The 21286-nt window shown below is 34.3% G+C and overlaps 1 protein-coding gene across 1 annotated transcript in view; it reads right to left on the bottom strand.

The window, feature by feature from the left end:
- The window catches only part of PTPRD (protein tyrosine phosphatase receptor type D), a 1172008-nt gene that overhangs the window by 675391 nt on the left and 475331 nt on the right, over nucleotides 1-21286 (bottom strand). The window contains exon 6 of the mRNA XM_068176134.1: nucleotides 17986-18034. The gene's annotated coding sequence lies outside the window, so the exon portion shown is untranslated. The remainder of the gene's footprint in view (nucleotides 1-17985; nucleotides 18035-21286) is intronic.

Raw genomic sequence — 21286 nt, 5'->3', positions numbered from 1 at the left:
CCCATCCTAATTTAAATTATAGAGACCTATGGATTTCTCTTGCTTCTAGTACTGCTTGAGGTCAATTCATGTAAACTCACAACAGCCCATAGGTGACCTATGCAAATCTTAGGATCTTTATTTGTTCTAATTGTCAACATTTAGAAGACATCCCAAATAGTGTTTTGAAGTAAATTTTTTTAGTACATGACCTCACAGACTCAAGGTTATTTCCACATAAACTTTCTTAAACATGTTGATTTGTGGATTGTGAATCTGGAATATGTTGCAAGGTTCAGAATAAGACCAAAGCATTGTTCTGGCAATTTAGTACTCTTACTACTAAAACTGAAAAATAATTTGCTGACAGAAAACTGGTGGCAGGTGTGCTTTACTGTTGACAGCTGCATTTCTGACACGGATCACAGAGAAACTGTAGTGTTCATGCTAGAACATCTGGACCATTTGATTTCAAGATATAATTCAAATTGGCTATTATCATTTTACAAAGTAAAGGAAAATAGTAGTATGGTGCAGTGTTCATATTAGTAAAAGAAAAAAAAATAAATTCTTATCTGAAAACTGTTTTCTTCCAAGAAAAACAAAGCAGCACTGGATCAAGATATTTATTTACACTCTTGTGTAATGCTCAGAGGTACTTTGCAAGACCAACATCAAAGAAATGCAAGACAAAAAAACCAATTAAAATAGTATGTTGATACTAACATCAATATAGAATATTTCTCATATAGTACGTAATTTTCTGGACTCATATTTTTAATAAGGTTGATGTGTGTCTCATTAAAACAGCCACTGAAATGAGAGGATCTGAATTCCTTGAGGCATCTGTTTTTCTAGAAAATTAAATACCAAGTTACACTGAAAGAAATAAGCATCAAAAGCATAACCAAATTGTAATGTTAATCATATGATATTTCACCATCCTTTTCATAATAAGTTCAGACTTTCTCAGGTGCAAAAATATTGTCCACATATGAGTAGCTTTTGCAAGATGAATTAGAATGTAATGATATGTTTCAATGTTACAACAGTCAGTACTTGAGAAAGGATGAAATCTTCATCTGTCTTCCTGAACAGGCCCTAGAGTATCTATCCAGTCTACTGGTAAGCTTTTGAGAGAGTTTTCTTGCTTCACATTAGAAGTTTACAGAAACTTCCACTTTGCTTACATGTACATCACAAATCAATCAAATGGAACTACCCCGCTAGACACAACTCCAGATAAGAGTTTAAATCAGAGCAAGAGTTTCTGAGCATCACAGTGTAATTGCCTTCCTCTCCCTTCTGCTGCAGGCACAATCCCTTTCGAGCTGCTGCCATCTCTTGTTCAGTCCTGTTCACTCTACTTGTGGAGTTACAATGGCACCCACCCTCAACAGCAGCAGCAGTTTCCAGGGCACATTTAGCACATTTGTGTTCCTTATGCACCTCTCACTTTTACCCTTGCTGTAGCTCTGCAAAACAAAGTTCAGTGGTGGGGCTTTCATCTACCTAGGAGAGTTAGTTTCAGATTCCAGTCAGTTTTGGCACTCTTCTACAGCCATAATAGCATTCTGGACTGTAGAGGACTAGCTTATCTGCTCTTTTGGTGTTGAAAAATCAGACCAATCTTGAAAGTAGATTAGCAGTCACCTAACTGAAGAGAATAAAAATTAGGAAAAGACATTAAATGAACCTTTAGCCTTAGGCAAACTACTGCAAGAGTATGAATGCCTAGGAAAACAAAACAATACCATTTTCTTTACAAGAATTGTAGTTGTGTAGATAATTTCTACTTAATCTCTATGATAATATGCTTTTAAAGTAATTTATATAAAAACTATTAAATCTGCAAATATCTGCTACACATACATATATCTCATCAAATGAAATAGATTCATTGACTGCTTAAAGTATTCTCTGGTCATTTTTACTAGTGAAATAGGGCAGAAGAGTGCCATGAACAATGTCTTTAAATATTTAATCTGGTTTGTGTTCAACGTATTTTGTTATAAATGATTGCAGTAGACTTAAGTGAAAAGAAAACTAGGTCATGTGTAAACACAGAAGCAGTTAAACCATAAACAAGAGCAGATGAATGTGATCAGACTGCAACTAAATAATTCACTTATAATATATAACTGAATTTTGTAATGTCAGTACAAAGGACTAGGATGCTGTAACCTTGATGTATCTATGCCATTTTAAAGCCTTGAAGTCCAAATTAAATTTTGCCCTAAATATTTCTCACGTGCATTTAAGATCTCAGCTTCCTAGTTTATTGAATATTAAGGAGTTTTACTTCATATTTAAGAAATATGAAGGTGAGATGCTGGCACGTTGACACAAAGTGCATAAGATTCCTGGCAGCTCTGACTAGAACTGCAAGTTCACTAGATGAAGAAATTTAATTAAGAGTGAGTGACGGCTTCCTGACTAGTCATTATTCTATGAAATCACTCACTATTCTATGAAATAATACTGACTTTGAAGTCATCATTCTCAAGAGTATTCTTTTCAAGGTTGTTCTGTAAAGATTCTACAAACACAATCTTGTTTGGAGAAAAATTGCACCTTGATTAGAGGTAAAAGACACAATTTAAAGGGTTAAAAATCTGAGTATAACCAGACTTACCCTTAAAAGTTATCAACATTCTACATCTGCAAGGTACCTTCTATGAGAAAATAGACAATTCATCTGAAAATGGCTGCTGAAAATCTCTCTACAGAAAGCATAACTGACATTCAACAGCCTTAGATGCGGTTTACAGGAGCGAAGTCCCTCCCACTGCAAGCAAAACCCAGGTTAGACCAGTTGATGAAACTGAGTAAGCACAGCTTTATGGGGCCTGATGACATGGACTTCAGGGTCCTTTGAGATTGATGGTTGATCTAATTGCCAAGGCACTATTCAAGTTATATGAAAACTCATGGTGATCAGGCAGAGTCCACAGTGATGGGAGAAATGAAACACCTCTCCTATTTCTAAAAAGGGGAGAAAGGAAGATGGGGAATAAAAGACCAGTGAGCCTTACCTCTTTGTCTGGGAAGATGATGGAATAATTCTTCTTGGAAGAAATGCTAAGGCTCATGCAAAACAAAGAGATGTCATGAGACAGTCAAGCATTTTACTAATGGTAAATTATACCTGACCAACCTGGTTGCCTTCTATGATGGAATGACTACAACAGTTCATAGAGGAAGACTGACTGGTGTAATCTCTACCTAAGCTTTTGTAAGTTCTTACATACAGTTGCACATGGCATTCTTGTTTCCATACTGGAGAGACATGGATTTGAGAAGTGAACTATTCAGTAAGGAATTGGCTACATGAGTGGAACCAGGGAGTTTTGGTCAATATTTGTGTGGAAGATGGTGACATGTGATGCCTTTCAGGGCTCTTTACTATTCTTTGTCAATGATATAGACAGTGGGATCAAGTGCACCTTCAGCAAGTTTGCAGATGATACCTAAATGAGTGCTGCTGTTGACACAACAGATGGTGGATGTCATCCAAGGGGACCTGGACAAACATGAACAGTATCAACACAAAAGCCTTATGAAGTTCAACGAGTACAAGGTTTTACATCAGGGTCAGGGAAGTCCCAGACATGGGTAAGCCTGGGTGAAGGACACATTGAGAACATCCCTGTGAAGAACATCTATTGTGAATGGAAGCTGGACATCAGCCAGCAGTGTGTGCTGCAGTTCAGAAAGCCAAGACCATCCTTGGCTGCATCAAAACAAGAATGACTAGTAGGCCAAGGGAAGATTCTCTTCCTACTCTGCTGAGGTGATGGTGATCCAGGAGTGGGACCCCAACACGAGGAAGACGTGGACCTTTTAGAGAGATGAGGGCCACAAAAAATGGTCCTGGAGGACCAAAGGGCTGGAACACCTCTCCTATAAAGACACTAATAGAGCTGGAGGTTTTCAGCCTGGGGATGGGAAGGCTATGGGGACACATAATTTCACCCTTTCAGTACTTAAAGTGGGCATATAAAAGAGAGGGAGAGTGACTATCTATATGCACAGACAGTGATAGGACAAGTGGAAATAGTTTTAAAAAAACAGAGGAGATACTTTATATTAGATATTTAAAAGAAATTCTTTACTGTGGGAGTGTGGGAGACAGGTGAAAATGATTACTGGCTCAAAACAACTGAAGTGTGTATATGCAGGGAACTGGATGGGTTCTGAGGAAAGTGTGATAGTGAACTGCTCTTCACCCCACGTAGGAGGTTCTAGTCCAGCTGTAGGTCACTGGCACACCTGGAATACTGGAAGCAGTGTCCCAAACCCCACTCTGGAGGGCCAACCTAACTTCAGAATGGCCAGATGATTGGAAGCCCCACCTAGGGGAGGGCATGGCCACAGGAAGCCAGGAAACCACAGCAACAAAAAACATTACACAATGACAGTGGTCACAGTCCTATTGTCCTTGGATTTTACAGTAGTTGAAACCCCACCCCAGATCCAAGCCAGTAGCTATAACTTTCTTCTCTCTCTCTTATCCTTTCTTTCTCTTTTTCTTCTCCTAATTTCCTCTTCCTGAAATCTGAATAATTTAAAGCTTTTTTTGGTTAGAGTCAATGTTTTATTAAATGTTTTGTTTTGATGTTTGTTTTAAATTCTGCCAAATTCCTGATCTTCTAAGATTTGCCAGTAATTTTTTTTTAATCTCCCAGAAACTTTTGTCAAGTTTTTTTTGTACCACCTCAGGGAAAAGGAGTATCATAAAACCCTTTAAAATAATCTCACAGATGGAGGACCAGAGGTTTTCAAAATCTCACAGATGGAGGACCAGAGGTTTTCAAAGAGTGACAAGATGTTGTTAGCAGGTTGCTTAGAAAAGTTGTGGATGTGCCATCCCTGGATATTTGCAAGGCCAGGTTAGATGAGATTTTGAGAAATCTGGTTTAGTGAAGGTGTCCCTGTCTTTGGCAGTGGGGCTGCAACTAGATGGTCTTTAAAGACTTTTCTAATCCAAATCATTCTGATTGGAGTAATATGTACTGCAGTAATTGTATTGTAAGTGATTGTAGTAATATGTATCACCATGATTCAGCAGGGCACTCATTTACAACACTTGAAATACTTTTTCCTTGTCAGCTAATACCTACAACAGCTTTCCATTTTAGTTTTTCATGTCAATGATGTGGTGTTTTCTATAATTACAGACATTTTATACATGTAAGAAAGAGAAAGTAAAAGAAACATACTGCTGCATTTACCATTTTAACTGTATATGGTTAAAAAACTGAAAAAAGTTAATGGTAGTAAAAATGGCCATGTCTTAACTAATGAATATGTAAATTTGATGTAGACATGACAAATATTCTGTGATAGATCACATATGTCAGCAGAGTCCTCATGGTCTGTAACAAGGCGAATGCCATGCACCTCCTGTTACTGAGCTGAAGGTTATTTGTCTTTCACCCTGTTCATGGTACAAAACATGCTGTGTGCACAAGCCACCATGCCAAATCTTCTGCTATCATTCTTTCCTGATAAATAACTGCAGCCTTGTGGCAGTGTGGTTATAACTGAATCATATACTAATACTCAAGATCTGTACTTAAAAATATTTAGATTATTATGTTGCCTTAGTGAATTGCCTTCCAAATCCACACTTAATACAGTGACTAATACTGTCTTATAAATTTGATGTGTCACTCTTACATCCATATATTGTATTTTGGACATTTATTTTCAGATTGACTTGCTAGGCTGAAACAAAGTGAGACTCCTCCAGCTACCAAGATATTTCTTGAGGGCCATCACCACAGCACAGAGATGTCAATCCTTTCATAAGGAAAAGGAGCTGAGAGCAATAATAATTAATCAGAACAGACCAAGCAACAGAGCAAGAACACAATTGAAAATTATTAATTATCAGTGTCTCTTTCTTTTACTCTATGAATGATTAGATTGTTTTGGTTGGAAAGGAACATAGAGATGACATGACATGACATAACATAGAGAATTTTTACACAGAGCATTTCTTTGCCTTTGCTTTTGTTTTAAAAGGTTAGCAAATGGAATATTGGCTTGATGCTCTGACAGCACATGAAAATATGAAAGCTAAAACATAAGGCATCAGGTTCAACTACCCCAAAGAATGAGAGAAAGAAAAAAGTGTTCATAACACTAGGAAGAGCATTTGCTTAAGGTTAGAATCTGGAGGAGAGTGGTCTTCTGTCTTATGACAGGGTGGATGACTGGTCAGGAGAAATACCATCCACTACATTTTTCACAGTCTCCATTTCCAGGTTTTTTTTTTTTTTTTTCTAATTGGTTCAAAACTACCTAGGAAAATAAGCCTTTTGACTAATTAAAAGGAATAAAAAGAGGCAAACCTGATAGACAACCAGCTGGATATGAAGGAACTCATTAGGAAGAAGCCTTTATGTCATCTCAGCACTATTATTCAGAATCATGTCCATGGTTTTGGTGTAAGGGAAGGATTCAGGCTGAAAGCTGTAATACTCTTTCAGAAACAGCTTTTTTTGTCTGGAAATATGTCATGCCAATGTATATTTCCTTTGGTTTAAACTCTCTGATTTTCAGGCAGCAGAAAAGAGTGAAACTAATAAAACTGATACAATGTTCTTCTACCTTGTTTTTTTGTTTTTTTTTTTTTTTTTTTTTTTTTTTTTTTTTTTTTTTTTTTTTATTTGGAGGTGACAGCAAGGAGGTTTGGGATTTTTTTGGGGTTTTTTTTCAGACTACATGTCCTTCCCAGATGACATGAGCCACTGAGGCTAGCCAAGATCATGCATTAGATATTTTTCATAGGTAATTTACGGTCCAGTATGCACAAGTATGCACATTAACAATTGCTTAAATATGTATGCTGCATGTAATGGTATTTGGACACTCTTATCCCACTCTTTCCCTGCCCCCACTGAACCTTAAAGGTAGTTCTTCATAAACAGAAATATTGTCCTCTTCTGAGACTGGCAAATCAAACCATGAAGAAAAAAGAAGAACTTATATAAAACAGCAGTAACTTCTGTTTCCTGAAATTGTCACTGAAATTTCATGGTTTCTGAAATTTAACAAAAAAAATTAATTAAAATGGATGAGCATAATTATAATTGTTCTTTGAAAATGCAGAAAAAAACCTGTGTCCAATGGTGTCTGGAGAAAGAGCTGTTTTTTTTTAAAGGGTGAAAATTTTCTGAGATTGCAGCTTTTTTTTACTTTTTTTTTCAGTTTTTTTAAAATATTAAAACTAGAGGAAAAAAATACATTAAAAATACAGTAATGGTAGTCATAGCTCTTTAACATACTTAAGGTAGATTCCATGTTTGAAATGTCTAGAAATGGGCAAGTATGTGGGAGGCTGCAGAGTGGCAGCCAAAAAAGAAGGAATTAAAAAAGAAAAGCAAAATGTTTCATATTTTTCATTCAGCTTTTCTCCAGAAACTAGTCATGCTTTCAGATGTATGGGGAAGAATATAAAGTCAAGGTTGACACCTATGGAAAACTATGTAAAAATGTAATTTCTAGGAATGACAAAAAAGGAAACCTCATAGAAATTAGAAAGATTAGTTTAATTTTTTTCTAAATATCTTTGAAGAATAAATAATGAATGAGACTGGACATCAACAAGAATTTTTTTTTTTTTATGATGAAGGTGATGACTGTACAAGTTACCCCGAGTTGTGAATGTCTCCCTAAAACTATTTCAATGTCAGGGGCTTTGAGCGGTCTGTTCTGGTGAAAGATGTCCCTGTCCAAGGCAGGATATTCAGACTTGGTGGTGAGAGCTTCACATTGTCTTGGAGCTCCTTGTATTCTTCCTCTCTTCTAAATTTCTTTAAAAAGGCAGCAGTACAAATATCAAAGAACCTCTCTAAAGGATATGTGCCTCCACTCAACTCCTACCAATTATATTAACTTCAACATTCCCAGATTACAGTTGTCCTAGATCTTCATACAATAAAAAAGAGATATAGATGGAAGAAAATTACATTCATTATCTCCTTATGGATAGCAGAGTTGATATGAATTATAACCTTAAAAAGACAGAGAAACTTATTTTTCACATAGAAGTAAGGCAATTGCAAATTATATTCTGATAATGGCCCAATCTTGCTCTTTTACAGTTCTATCATATAATCCTGTACCTGAAATAGGGAAAAGCAAAAGGAAAAGCATAAGGGAAAGGAAAAGCAAAAGGAAAAACAAAAGGAAAAGCATAAAAGAAGCAAAAGCAAAGAGAAAAAGAAAAAGAAAAAGAAAAAAAAAAAGAAAAAGAAAAAGAGAAAAATAAAAGAAAAAGAAAAGGAAAAGAAAAAGAGAAAGAGAAAAAGAGAAAGAAAAAAAAAAAGAAAAAGAATATATGTTCACTTGCATCTGTGGTTTTGGTTAGGTTAAGATGAATTAATTAATAATTATATTTGTAGCCTGAGTTTCATTTTGGGATGAAGCTTTTGCTAGCTCTCTTCCAAGACAGTCCCTCACAGACATTTCTTTGGCACATGTTAGTCACTGAATGTTCATCATACTATTTAACCCTAAATATTTTGGAATTTGAAGAGAGAAGACATACATCTGACATAAGAAAATCTTCCCAAATTGCATAAATATGCAACAAAGTAGGCCTCAAAGCAACAATATCTTGTTCATATTATGCAATAATTTTACTCCTTACTTCATAAAGAACTACTGTATGCTTACTGTTTGTGAAGGCATTAGCTGATATTTCATTATCCAGAGTATATCTGTGTCTAACCTATCACTAAGGTTAATGGAAATTTTATGAGGTTTTCACTGGGATTGATCTGCAAAGGGGTTTGCAGTGGTTTTGGAAGCAAGTAAAAAACATCTAAAGTATGAAAAGCCTACAATTTATTAACAATATGCTTGTATCTCTTTTTTAGAGAAGTCTGATTTCTACTACACACTGGAATATTTCCCATAACTTTTCTCATATGTCCAGGTACAAAAATAGCCCTATCTTATCCAGTCCTCATTTTTTGGATGGCAAAATGAGTAAAGTTGATTTGTGTGCTACTATTCTGCTATATATATTTTTTTTTACAATATATATGTCACAAGAACTAAGTATATTTTCTGCGTAAAGAGAATGGCTCGCACTGAAAGAAAGTGTATTAGAGAGAAAGAATACTTAAGAACAAACTTCTTGAAATTCAAATTCAGAAAGGGCAGTCGCTGCCAATTGGTATCTACTGATGACAGTTTATTAATAGTCTGTCATGTAAAGCTGACATATGGAGTGTTGAATTCCACCCAGTCACATAATGAAATCTCCTCTGTTATTACCTCTGGAATTACCTACTTTTTGTTGAAAGACTTTTGCAGACTTGAATACACATCAATGTTGTTTCTGAATGCAGGTTACATCTATTTTCTTCCCCTAATTCCTCATTATTCATAAAATGATCCAACATACAGTTAATCTCGGTCTCTGTGTATACAAATAGTCCAAATAAATACCAAGTTTCAGTTCAGATACAAATTTTGATACATGCTGTTAGGGTTATCAAAGTTCAAAAGAACAAATCACAGTACCTAAATTCCTTACTTTTGATATGTCATGAGGGAAAAGACAAAAAAGAAAATAATATCCTAGAAGCTGCATACACCTATTCAAGTTGTACATTCAGATGTGCTGCAAGCAATTTATCAACACACAGATGCCAGTGGACTAGGAGGAGATGGAAGGAAGAGATTGTACTGGAAGGAACTGCTAAAAGTGCACAGAAATATGTGTCCTAGCACATGACATGTACTTTATTTTTCTCCTGTCTAGTCACTTTAATTTTTAAATTAGATTAAAATTTCTAAGGAATTGCATTTTGAAATGAAACTTTTTTTTTATTTAAAAGGTTGATTGAATTTGCCATATACAAACTTCACTTTTTTTGCCACATAAGAAACTTTAGTCCACATATCCAGTAATGAAATCTAAAATTACAAGGATTTGAAGTTTTTTCAGATTTCTTCATTATCCTTTCCCACTTTTCCATTTCAGTGTAATACAGTGAGCTGAGTGGAACAGACAAGCAGACTGACAGAAGCTGGAAGCTAGTGCAGAAGAAAAATCACTTAAACCTTTGCAGCCAAGCATCGCTGGAAAAATCATGCTGAGACAGCTGACTCTTTTACCTGGCTTAGATTTTGTTTTGTGTTCTTTGATGCATCTCTTCAAAACACTATTTTTAATTTGATCTATGAATTAAAATAATTTAACAGCCTTTTGTTTAGGACTAACACTACAGTTAGTTGAGTGTTTGTTTACGTGATACATGTTTTTTCTCCTAAAAATTCTGAAATACTCAGCTGAGATCAGATTTTACTGTACTCAATTCCCAAATGAATGTGAGTGAATCTATTGGACAAATCATCTTTGAAAATGAGCCATTAAGTATTTTGTCCTCCATCTGTGCAGGAAATCATGCATTTGTGGGACCCATCATCCCAAGTATAAGGGGTTTTTTTTCATTATGCAATTTTTCAGGTTATATTTCTATACAATATCTTACTGAGTGTAAAGATTCAGGAAAACCCTTCTACAGAGCATGCACATGCACACACTCGAAAGAATTCCACATTTCCCTGAAAGATAATGCAGATTTGGTCCTAATATTTGTTTAGGGATAGTAAATATTGAGAAAATGCCTTGTTGGATATGTATTTTCACATGACAGCTTCTACTTTAACTTCTGGAAACCAACCATAACTGTGGAAAATGGGAAAAAAGTTTGCTTATTTTGCAACTCCATCAAACAAATATTGACCAGATTTCAGCTCAACTCTTTATAGATCCACAAATTTCGACACTTTGTGAAATACTTTTCAAGAAGATTAATCGCTGGGAAAATTTGTTTGATTCATGAACAGAAGCTGGATGAAGATGAAAAGGCAGGACATTATCATTTCAAGCATGTGTCCAATAGCCTAGCAACTGTCTAAATATTCAGTGTCTTTTTAATTCTCTATTTTCAATTCTCTATTTTCAGTGTGAATTTTAAATTATGAAATTGCTAATAAACTTGTGCTTTAACAGCACTTTCAGTACTGCAGTGGGTAAGGTTAAAGCAGGTTTCTCTGCTTTCATTACAAATATAAAATATAGAGAAAATAAAAGAGACAACAAAGAGTATATTCAATTCTAGTTCCCAATGTGTAAAGCAGTAAATTGGATACTGCATATAGCATTTATAAAGCTCTTTACATATTTATTAGGCAAATTTCATCTTCCTGTCAATTTGTGCAAAGTAGTGGCATAAACTAGCGACTCATTTATTTTATGTCTTTTACAAGCCCAGTGAAAATAATGCATATGAAAGATAGAAATACCTGTATGCCTAAGAAAATAAAGTATTTTGACCTGACTGACAAGGACTTATAAGATCAAGTTCATTAGAAGTGCATGAAAAAGGACTTAAGTTGCAGGCCACAAAAAATTAATAGTAGTCTTTCTACTAGGTTTTGAAAAAATTTATAGAAGAATATTTCACAGGTTTATAAAAACCCAAAAGCTGTTCAACCATCATTGCTTCATTACTTTTCTTTTTCTTTCCCCTTTTATCTTTTTTTTTTTTTTTTAAGAAAGGAAAATAGTTACTCTTAACTAAAAAAAAAGTTTCAGATTTATCTGTAATGCAATTTTATGATTTACTTCAGGGATGTAGTGTCTGTCACTAATTCTCTAACCACAGAATCAACTAGACCATGACACTAAGTGCCACATCCAATCTTAAATGCCTCCTGGGATGGTGACTCCATCCCTTCCCTGGGCAATCCATTCCAATGCCCAATCACACTTTCTGTGAAGAATGTCTCCCCAGTATCCAACCGAAACCTGGGAGAAGAGGCCAACCCCCACCTGGCTACACCCTCCATTCAGGCAGTTGTAGAGAGTGATGAGGTGTCCCCTGAATTTTCTTTTCTCCAGGCTAAACAGCCCCAGCTCCCTCACTGGCTCTTCACAGGACTTGTGCTCCAGACCGTTCACCAGCCTCCGTGCCATTCTCTGGACAGACTCCAGCAATTCAACACCTTTCCTATATTGAGGGGCTGAGTGCTCAAGGTGTGGCCTCACCAGTGCTGAGTAGAGGGGGACAATCCCTGCCCTGGTCCTGCTAGCCACACTGTTGCCAGTACAGGCCAGGATGCCATTGGCCTTCTTGGCCAGCACTGCTGGCTCATGTTCACCTGCTTTCAGTCACTTCCTCCAGGGCCCTTTCTGCCTGGCCACTGTCCAGCCACTCTGTCCCCAGCCTGCAGTGCTGCAGGGGTTTGTTGTGGACAAAGTGTAGGAACTGGCAGTTGGACTTATGTCACTGGACTTGGCCCATCTATCCAGTGGTGCACGTCCCTCTTCAGAGGACCAGATGGGGACACCTGGTCATAAAAGGAGGTAAGGTTGGCCAGGCAGTCTCCTAAATCCATTCTGGCTGAGTCTGAGCCCTTGGCCATCCTGTAGATCCTGTGTAATGACATTCAGGATTATCTGTTCTATAGTCACACCAAGATGAGGCTGACAGGCTTGTAGTTTCCTGCAGTGCCCTTCCAGCCTTTCTTATGGATGGGTAGGTTCCAGGTGTCTGGGACCTCTCTGGTGAGCCAGGAATGATGATAAGTGATGGAGACTGTCTTGGTGAGCTCTTCTGCCAGCTTCCTCATCATCCTAGGATGGATTCCATCTGGTCCCGTTGACAAAAGAGCATCTAAGTGGCTCAGCAGGTCACTAATTGTGTTCTCCTGGATTACAGGGTGGGGCTGTGCTGCTCCATGTCCCTGGCTACTAGGTCAGGAGGGCAGTTTTCCTGAGGATGACCTGTCTCTTGCAGCATTAAAAAAATGGTTGTACAGTACCTTTTGGTTTTGGGGAGAAATTACTTCCTTTGGAGATTTAGTAGATCTCAATATAAAAGCAAAACTTCTTGCTATATTGAATTTTAAGTTTTCTCGTTTTCATATGTTCTGTAATAGTGTTAGGGGCTGTATGAAAGAGAAAATTTTACCTTTATCTGAAAATTTACATTTCCTATTCCACATCCTTTGTAAAAAAGGAGTAACTCTGATCTTACATAAGCAGATATTGACATGGCTTCTAAATACAATGTAATAGATTAAAAATACTTCTTCCACTTTCCCATGTCCTGAAAACAAGCAAGAAAAGTTGTGTTCAATGTAATGGCTGTGAATTGATCAAGAAGTTCAAAGATATTTTAGAAAATCAGTCTAAGAACATTTCTAATAATCCATTGACAATTGTACCCACTACTGTGTCCATTTGATTCTAGTATATCAAAGGAGAGGCATGTCTCCCACCCATGAAATAATTTAAATAATGTAACTGGAGAAAATTATTCCAAAATTTATGCCCACTTAAATGTATAACACCAGTGTTTCTTCCTTGCTCAACTTCCTTTAGTTTCAACCAAATTTTTATCTTTTGCAACTATATATGATAAGCCGTGTCTCTTGTCCACAAACCCTGTCTCTTAAGCAAGTTTCAAGGGACAATAACTACTGGCTGAAAACTAGCAAAGTTCTTTATAAAGAACAGGATAAAATCACCATTGCAAAAGCCTGAGGATTATAAATGTGGGTCTCTGGTTTACATTAGAAGAGACTTATCTCATTGAATGTTTAGCTCTATCAATCTGAAAATTAGATTCAAGCCACCTTTTCTTTTAAAGCTGATTTTAATTTCAGAAATAATCATACTCCCAAGAGATGCAATGGCATTCTCAGAGGTAAAAAAGAGAATATAATCAAGATTGCATATCATCATTCTAATGATAATTTGCCCTAGGCTGTGGCCATGGTAGGACTTTTTAATCAATATTTTCAAAGTATACTTATTAGAAAAAGAAAATGTTTTCAGTATAAAAGTGTTTTTTGTCCATTTCACATTTTATCCAGGTTGGTTAACTTGCATTGGTTCTATTCCTTAATAAAAAAATTAATGTAGTAACTATTTTGTGTTTCAAATAAAATAAAATTTCTAAGTGGTGCATTTTAATCTTTAAGAAAAATAGAAATTTTCTGGCAGGATTTATTTTTTGTGACTTCAAAAACTACCCAAAAAAGAACTGTGAAAGAACCCCAGAACTTACTAACAACTTGCAGACAACGTTTTACTTTTACTATAATATGGCATGCAAAATATCTATCCAAACCTTTTCAAATGTTAGTGAACCCAGTATGAAAAGTATTAAAAGATAAATTTGCTGTACTACTTTTCTATGTTTTATTACACTTATACTAAAAATTTATATTAAAAAGAACAAGTGGTTAAGCACTTTTACAGTGCTTTTAGGAAAATACTACTTTACACATTAGAAATGCATAAATACACATTTCTATGTATGCATGCATACATGTCTATCTAAAAAGCAAAAATGCAATCAGAGACTATAAAGGATCAAATCTGAATGCATTCAGAAAGACTAACATGCTTTTAAGTATATATGCTCATATTTGTTTGTATTTATTTTCATCCATTCACATGTAGATAAGTAATCAGTAAGGAAAGTATTCTCCAAATACAATGTTAAATGCAGTAACTAGCATCAAGGTGTTTCCAGCTAACATATAAGCATACTTGTAGGAATATATCTTATCATTTGTGATACAGGACTCAGAGGAATTAATGTGAAATGGCATTTTGAGATTATGTCTGCATAGTCTGTCATTAAAAAGATTAATTTTAAAATGGAAAAATAGATGTTTGCTATTACATTAGTTTTCTAGATCATATTAAAATATAAGTAATTATAAAAAAAATAAATTATGGTATTTCTGGGTTGATGGAATATTGTAAAAAACACAGACTGATTGAAATTATTTTCATAAGTGTCAGATTGTAGAAATAAACATCACAAGCTGAACGTACAATAAAACTCAAGCTCATTGTCCATGTCTACTTCCTTCCTGCCACTGCTTTGACTGATATAAAAATACTGAAAGGGTGAAAAAGACAACAATGGAAAGTCAGCAGGATTGATTCAGCTGCTTAACATCCTAAGGGGCGAGATACATCCTTCACAATTTGGAAGCTGCGTGCTGTCCCTTACAGACTCACATCATCCACAAGGTGTCAGGAAACTGATGTTTTTTGTATTTCCTACTGTATATTAAAAAAAAAAAATATTTGTTTCTAAAGGAGTATATTGCAAATTTAAGTGGCTGATGTGTAGCTTTTTTGAGAAAATTTGCCATAGTCCTGAAATTTTATTTTCCTTCTTTAATCACATGAGGCCACAGATAAATAAAGTATATAAAAGGAGTTAAAAACTTAAAAACTGAACTATGAAAGAACTAGAAAAAATGTTAAAAATAAGTAGGTCAGAGAAAAAAAAGAGTTTTCTGGGTTTATGTTTTTGTTTTTGTGGTTGCAGTCTTTTAGTTAGATTTGTATAAATCTAACTTTGTATAAATTTGTATAAATTTAATTTGTATAAATTACCTGTTATTTATTTATTTATTTTGTATAAAAATATAAATATTGCCATCAGAGGTTGGTATGGACAGGACCTTGACATGAGGTTGGGTAACTTTCTGTTATTCATTTTCCAATGAAATATTTATTTTCATCCATTGGTTCTCTATCAGTTAATTTTCCTTTTTTTCAAATCTCCATAAGAATGATAGTGTATTTCTTAAGTGAAGAACAAAGTTGAAATTATTATTTTATTAGGTAATATTTCTTGAATAAATACATAATATAATGTCATTGTTAGAAAAAAATGAAACAACACAGTAAGATTTAGAAAAGCAGTATTAGTATTACTTAGCTTTGCCTGTGTCCTGTTTTTAGAGGTTTTTGTAATAAATTATTAAATCAGGTGTACCACAAACCTTTCTTTCAACTTCTAACTCAACAAAGTATGGTTTTGATCCAAATTTTGCAAGGATTCTTTAATACTCAGTAACTGTCTGAATCATTGTCTGTTCTACTGTTCTACTGCTCTGTTCTACTTCAGTCATCTGGATCACTTTTATGTATATAAATTTCAGTCCAATATAACAATGCAAGAGAATTCTCTGACAAATCTGCTGTACATACAGTTTACAAACAATGCTGAGGAGAATTCCATATTTTATAGACATCATTGAACTTTATTTAGTAATTCATGCAAGGAATTAATTAGACTATTTATCTTTCTACTTTAAGTAGATTGGTAAGACAATAATATTGGAAAAGAGCTCTCTTACATGTTAAATCCCTACCAGATACATTTTTTAATTGCTCCAGCTATGCTGAATTTAAGTGATCTGATTTAAAGAAGTGGCAAATTGGGGTTTTTATGGATTTGTGGGTCTTTTTCTTTGTTGGTTTTTGAAGGGTTGAGAGCTTTTTTCCTGGATTTTCCTAAAAGAGTTAATGATTTCTGTTTTGTATCATTTGGGGAGGTTTATTTGTATTTTTTTTTAATATCAAATCCTCCTCCCATTACTTTAACGTAATTTTACTATATTTATCAATTATTTTATGCAGTTAGCTTAGCTGCCTCCTATATTCATACCTATAAAAGTCCTTTAAAATAAAAGGTTCCTCAAACCATGAGATACCATTGTCTTTGTATACTTCTTTCTTTGAAAATCGAGTATTTTTTATACACAATACACACACACATATATGCTTGTGTGTATTTTATAGCATCAGTTGTTCAAAACATAAAGGGAAAATGTCAACAGGAATCTTATATTACTCATATACCAGAATTATAGTGAGAGTTCATTGTATTGTTATTAAACATTGCCAGTGTTTCCTCAACCACCAGAAATTAACAAACTTCACAAGGCAATTTTCTATAGAGTTAACAATTTTGATGATAGTAAATTTGCTTACTTATAAATAATTGTTGGATAGCAATGATCAAGACTTTGAAACAGAAATATGCCATAAAACTCAAAATTTGTAACTCAGTGCAAAAGTAGCAACATGGCAAAACTGAACTACTACCTTCACGTAGTGAGTGGAAACACAAAGCAAAGCTGACAGATCTGCTCTCCTGGGTTTAGGCTTCCACGTCTAGAAGTGCTGTTTACTGCCCATGTATGCACAGTATGACAGCTATTTGTGTTGTACAAATAAGGTTTACTCATGAGTTTGATCTCAATTGCATGCTAATCATATTGCCCCTTGTTATGAAACAAGCACTTTACTTTGTTATGTGTAATATTATGAAACAAACTTAAAACACAGGAGAATACTTTGGTAACCTGTTTAAGCTTGTTTGTCTCAATAGCTTTATTACATTACTTATTAAATTACTTCTGGAACATGCTAAATATCAATGTATTTTATTCAAATGACTTCATGTTAAACATAACATTTCTAAAAAAACTTAGTACATGGAAAAGTACAAAAACTGATTTATGGCAACCACAAGTTTCCAGTAATTTTCGTTTTCATTGTAACAGCTATCCATCTTATCCCCCACATTGTAACATAAAAATCCTGACAGTAAGAGATAATTTTTATAGTATTACTGTTTTCTGCTGCTTGGCCCTGATTCACTCCTAAAAGATGGTTTCTCACCAGTTATTTAATGTAAAGAAATGCAGTTTACAACTGGACAACCTCTGTCATTTTTGCAGATTGTTGTCTCCTTGGTTCATATTATCTCTCTCTCTCTGAAATGACATCAGTTTCTGTGTTTGATGACTATGTTAATGTTAGTCTCAAAATGCAAAATGTTCAAATTACACATAGAGCACTGAAGTACAGTTATGCAATGATGTCTTCAGTCAATCTATGTTAAAATACAACAAACAAACAAAACATGAAAAAATCCATTTTATTGTTATGAGGTAAACTTAAAAAACTCCTTCACAATATCTTGAAACAAATAGAGATTAATTAATCACTGATATTACTGATTGACGTTATCACAGACTCGGTGGGACTTCTTTGGGCTTTTTTATGTGCCAGGAAATATATGCTAGAAAACAGTTATTCGCAGAACCATTCCAATTCAGGATAAGGAAATAACAAAAATTATTGCTCACCCTGAACTTGCAGGTTTGGAACACAATCAAAACAACTCTATCCTGAGATCTGAAAAACACAAAACAAAAGCTTTCTATTACCACTGAAAATAAATATTCAGACATTAGATATACAACAAAACAAGTAAATGCTTGTTCAATACTTGTAAAAACCACAAATAATTAACATACATATATGCCTTACATGAATATCAATTGACTTAAACCTCAAATAGTACACTCTGAAAGAAGCACATTTTATGTCAGAAAAGCAGCCCAATCAAAGTGTAAGCTTTCAAGTGTGTTCAATCTTCCTCTCCCTGCATCCCAACAGTGTTTTGAAGAAAAATCAAAAATCTTCTGTGGAGACCAGTGAACTCCAGGGACATCTGGGTAGAAGAGCTCCAACTGCACACCAGAGTAGTTTAAATTATGACTTGAGAAGTTTATTTAAACATAAAAATTTCCTTTGGAAAACAAATTACTTTTATGCTTAGAAAGTAATAAAAATAACATACCATATTTTAGGATTTTAGTTCTAGGAGGGGAAAATCAAAATAATTAAAATAATAAAAAAGGATGTATTTTCCTGTTTGAAAGGGGTCAGAATGCTTTGTGATGACTGATGAAAGTGCATCAGGGTAGAAGCAATAGAGAGTCTGACTGGACATGGATGTTTGTAAATATGGGGTTGCAAGAAGAAATGTTTTCTATAAAAGCAAGGAAGAAAACAGATTAGTGCAGCAAATCTCCTTTATGATCATCAAATACAAATTATTCATCATTGAATTAACATTCATTTCATGGAACTGGATGCATTTCTTTATAATTGCTTAGATTTGTTAAAATTATCAATACTATAACCATGGTTATTCCATTAATAAGGTTTGAGGTTACACATTAGCTTAAAAAAAATCTAAAATTGATTTTCCTGCAGCAAATTACTTTCCAACTTTTTGTCTACAGGGATTTTTCTCTTTCCAGTGCAACATTAATGAAGATTAATACTCAAAATTTAAAATCTGGTAAATAAATATCAGAAAATACAGAAAGAAGAATGTGTCCTTTTGAATAGTAGAAAAGAAAGATAAATAGAAAAATTACACATAAACATAATATAAAATTTATGTTGGTTTTATGCTAATGATAATTAACATATAAAAGGAGAATATTAGATGCTATAGAGGAAGCATGTATGCCTCTGTAATCTTAAAATTGTTCAAGACATTGTATTAACAGATTATCCATTCAGTGCTTGCAGTGTTGCCAAGTTTTAACAATTTTTCTATGGTGTTTGTATTACGTAAAATAGTTTTGTGAGTTTTTTTTGGTTGTTGTTTTTTTTAATTAATTGTTTATTTGTTTGCTTGTTTGTTTGTTTGTTTTTGAGGGATTGTTCTTGGGTTTTGGTCTTGTTTGTTGGTTTGGGGTTTTTTCATGGCTCAAAAATCAGCAGATTTTTTTTTCCCAAAGTTTCCCATGTTCAAAAAAATAACCTGAGGATAAAAACATATCTATTTACCCTTTCTTTACCTTAAAATAGTCTATTTTTTTTACTTTTAGACAACCCAACAAAATTCCTATCTTAAGAGTTTAACTTACTTTTATTTCTCCAGTCAAATTTTCTCACATCAATTTTTGTGTATTTTTTTATTTCTCTTTCCTTTCCTTGTCTTAGGACAGCAGCAGTATATGAAATCTGATAGGAGAACCACAGTGCAAGTGAAAATATGCCTCTTAGGCTAAATATACTTTGCAAGCACTGTCTTAAGTGCTTAAATTAACTTAAATTAACCTGAGGCTCACTACAACTTTTTTCAATTTTATTCTTTTGAATCTCTGTCGGGACAATTATGCTAGACTATTTTGCTCTAGCTTTAACCAACTGGAGGAAAAAGTTACATAGAATTTAAATTGGATGAAAAACCCTCTATATTCCTACCTTCCCTACAAAATTAGTTGATTGTGGTAGGACTCTGATCCTTACATAGAAAGCCTCCAAGCGCTTAAAATCAGGAAATTATATGCTAATAATCCTTAAGCATAATCTTAGTTCTGCTGTGAACTAAAATATTGATCCAGAAGTTACAAATTCTCACTGTCCACAAACTTTCCTGCTGTGTAAAATCATCTTGGGAGTTTAGTTATACGCTCTCAGGTTTAGATGAAAATGCTATTTTTATACATTATTTCTTTGTATATAAATTGAAAATATCAATAAGATAGTTCATTGTATTGTATTGCCAGAAATTAATTGTACTTTAAAGAGAAGAGGAACTTTGCCTCCTAGAAGTAATTTGGTTTTATTTAATGTAAAAAGTTATTTATTCTCTAAGTTTGCACACACAACTCAAGGACATTATTTAGCAATAATTTAAATGCTTAGCGAGTTTCCACTGTTACAGGATGTTTCTTCAACAGTTGTCAAGTTTGTAAGGCTTATTTTCACAAATTTGTTTAAATTTCACCAGACCTGCAATCATCACAATTTTAGAAAACAAGAAAGAGGCTATTATAATATGAAAATGCTTTATTCTATTGAGGTTATTACTTCAGTTAAAAACACTGATAGTGTTCATTAACTACGTAGACTATTTCACTTTCAATCTCCTTTTATAACTCCTCCTTTTAAAGGTACCGTATGAACTACCAGGCAGTAACTATCACTCTATGATGACTCAGTACTGGACAATGATAATATACCTCCCTTTCAACAGGTCAGGGGGAAAAAAGAAAGGGAATAAAATGTTGTTTTCAATGGTCTTTTTGCAATTTGAATTTTAAATACTGTTTATAATTCAGCATAGAAAACAATTTCCTTTACTTTTATGATGATGAATATGAAGACAAACTCCAGAAGGAATGCCAACAGTGTATATTACCATCTCTCATTAATTCTAATTTTCTTTGCAAAGGTTTTACCAAGTATCAATAGACTTCTTGAAAAGTTAAATTCAATCCCAGGTAAAACATTGTCCAAAGTCTTATTTCACTCCCAACATTAGCATCCTGAGATACCCATTCCAAAAGGAAGATAAAATTAAAAATTAAGGGTGTTCCAAATGGACTATGAAAGAGAAATTTTTAACATTTTAATTGTAAATTAGATTTTCACATCACTATCTAGTTATTTTTGCACATCTAAAGTATTCTGGATTTTTCATGGAGAAAGGGAGGCTCAAGGGGATCTTGTTGATCTCTGCTAATGTCTAAAAGGGAGTTGTAGTTAGGTGGAGGATCAGCCTTTGCTCCCAAGTGACAAGAGATGGGACAAGAAGAAATGTCCTCAAGTTTCATCAGGAGAGATTGTAGATTAGGAAGA

This window comes from Anomalospiza imberbis, chromosome Z (assembly GCF_031753505.1).
Source record: "Anomalospiza imberbis isolate Cuckoo-Finch-1a 21T00152 chromosome Z, ASM3175350v1, whole genome shotgun sequence".
In the NCBI taxonomy this organism is placed as follows: domain Eukaryota; kingdom Metazoa; phylum Chordata; class Aves; order Passeriformes; family Viduidae; genus Anomalospiza; species Anomalospiza imberbis.
The sequence above is the reverse complement of the archived record's forward strand: the minus strand, read 5'-3'. Positions and strand labels throughout refer to the sequence as shown.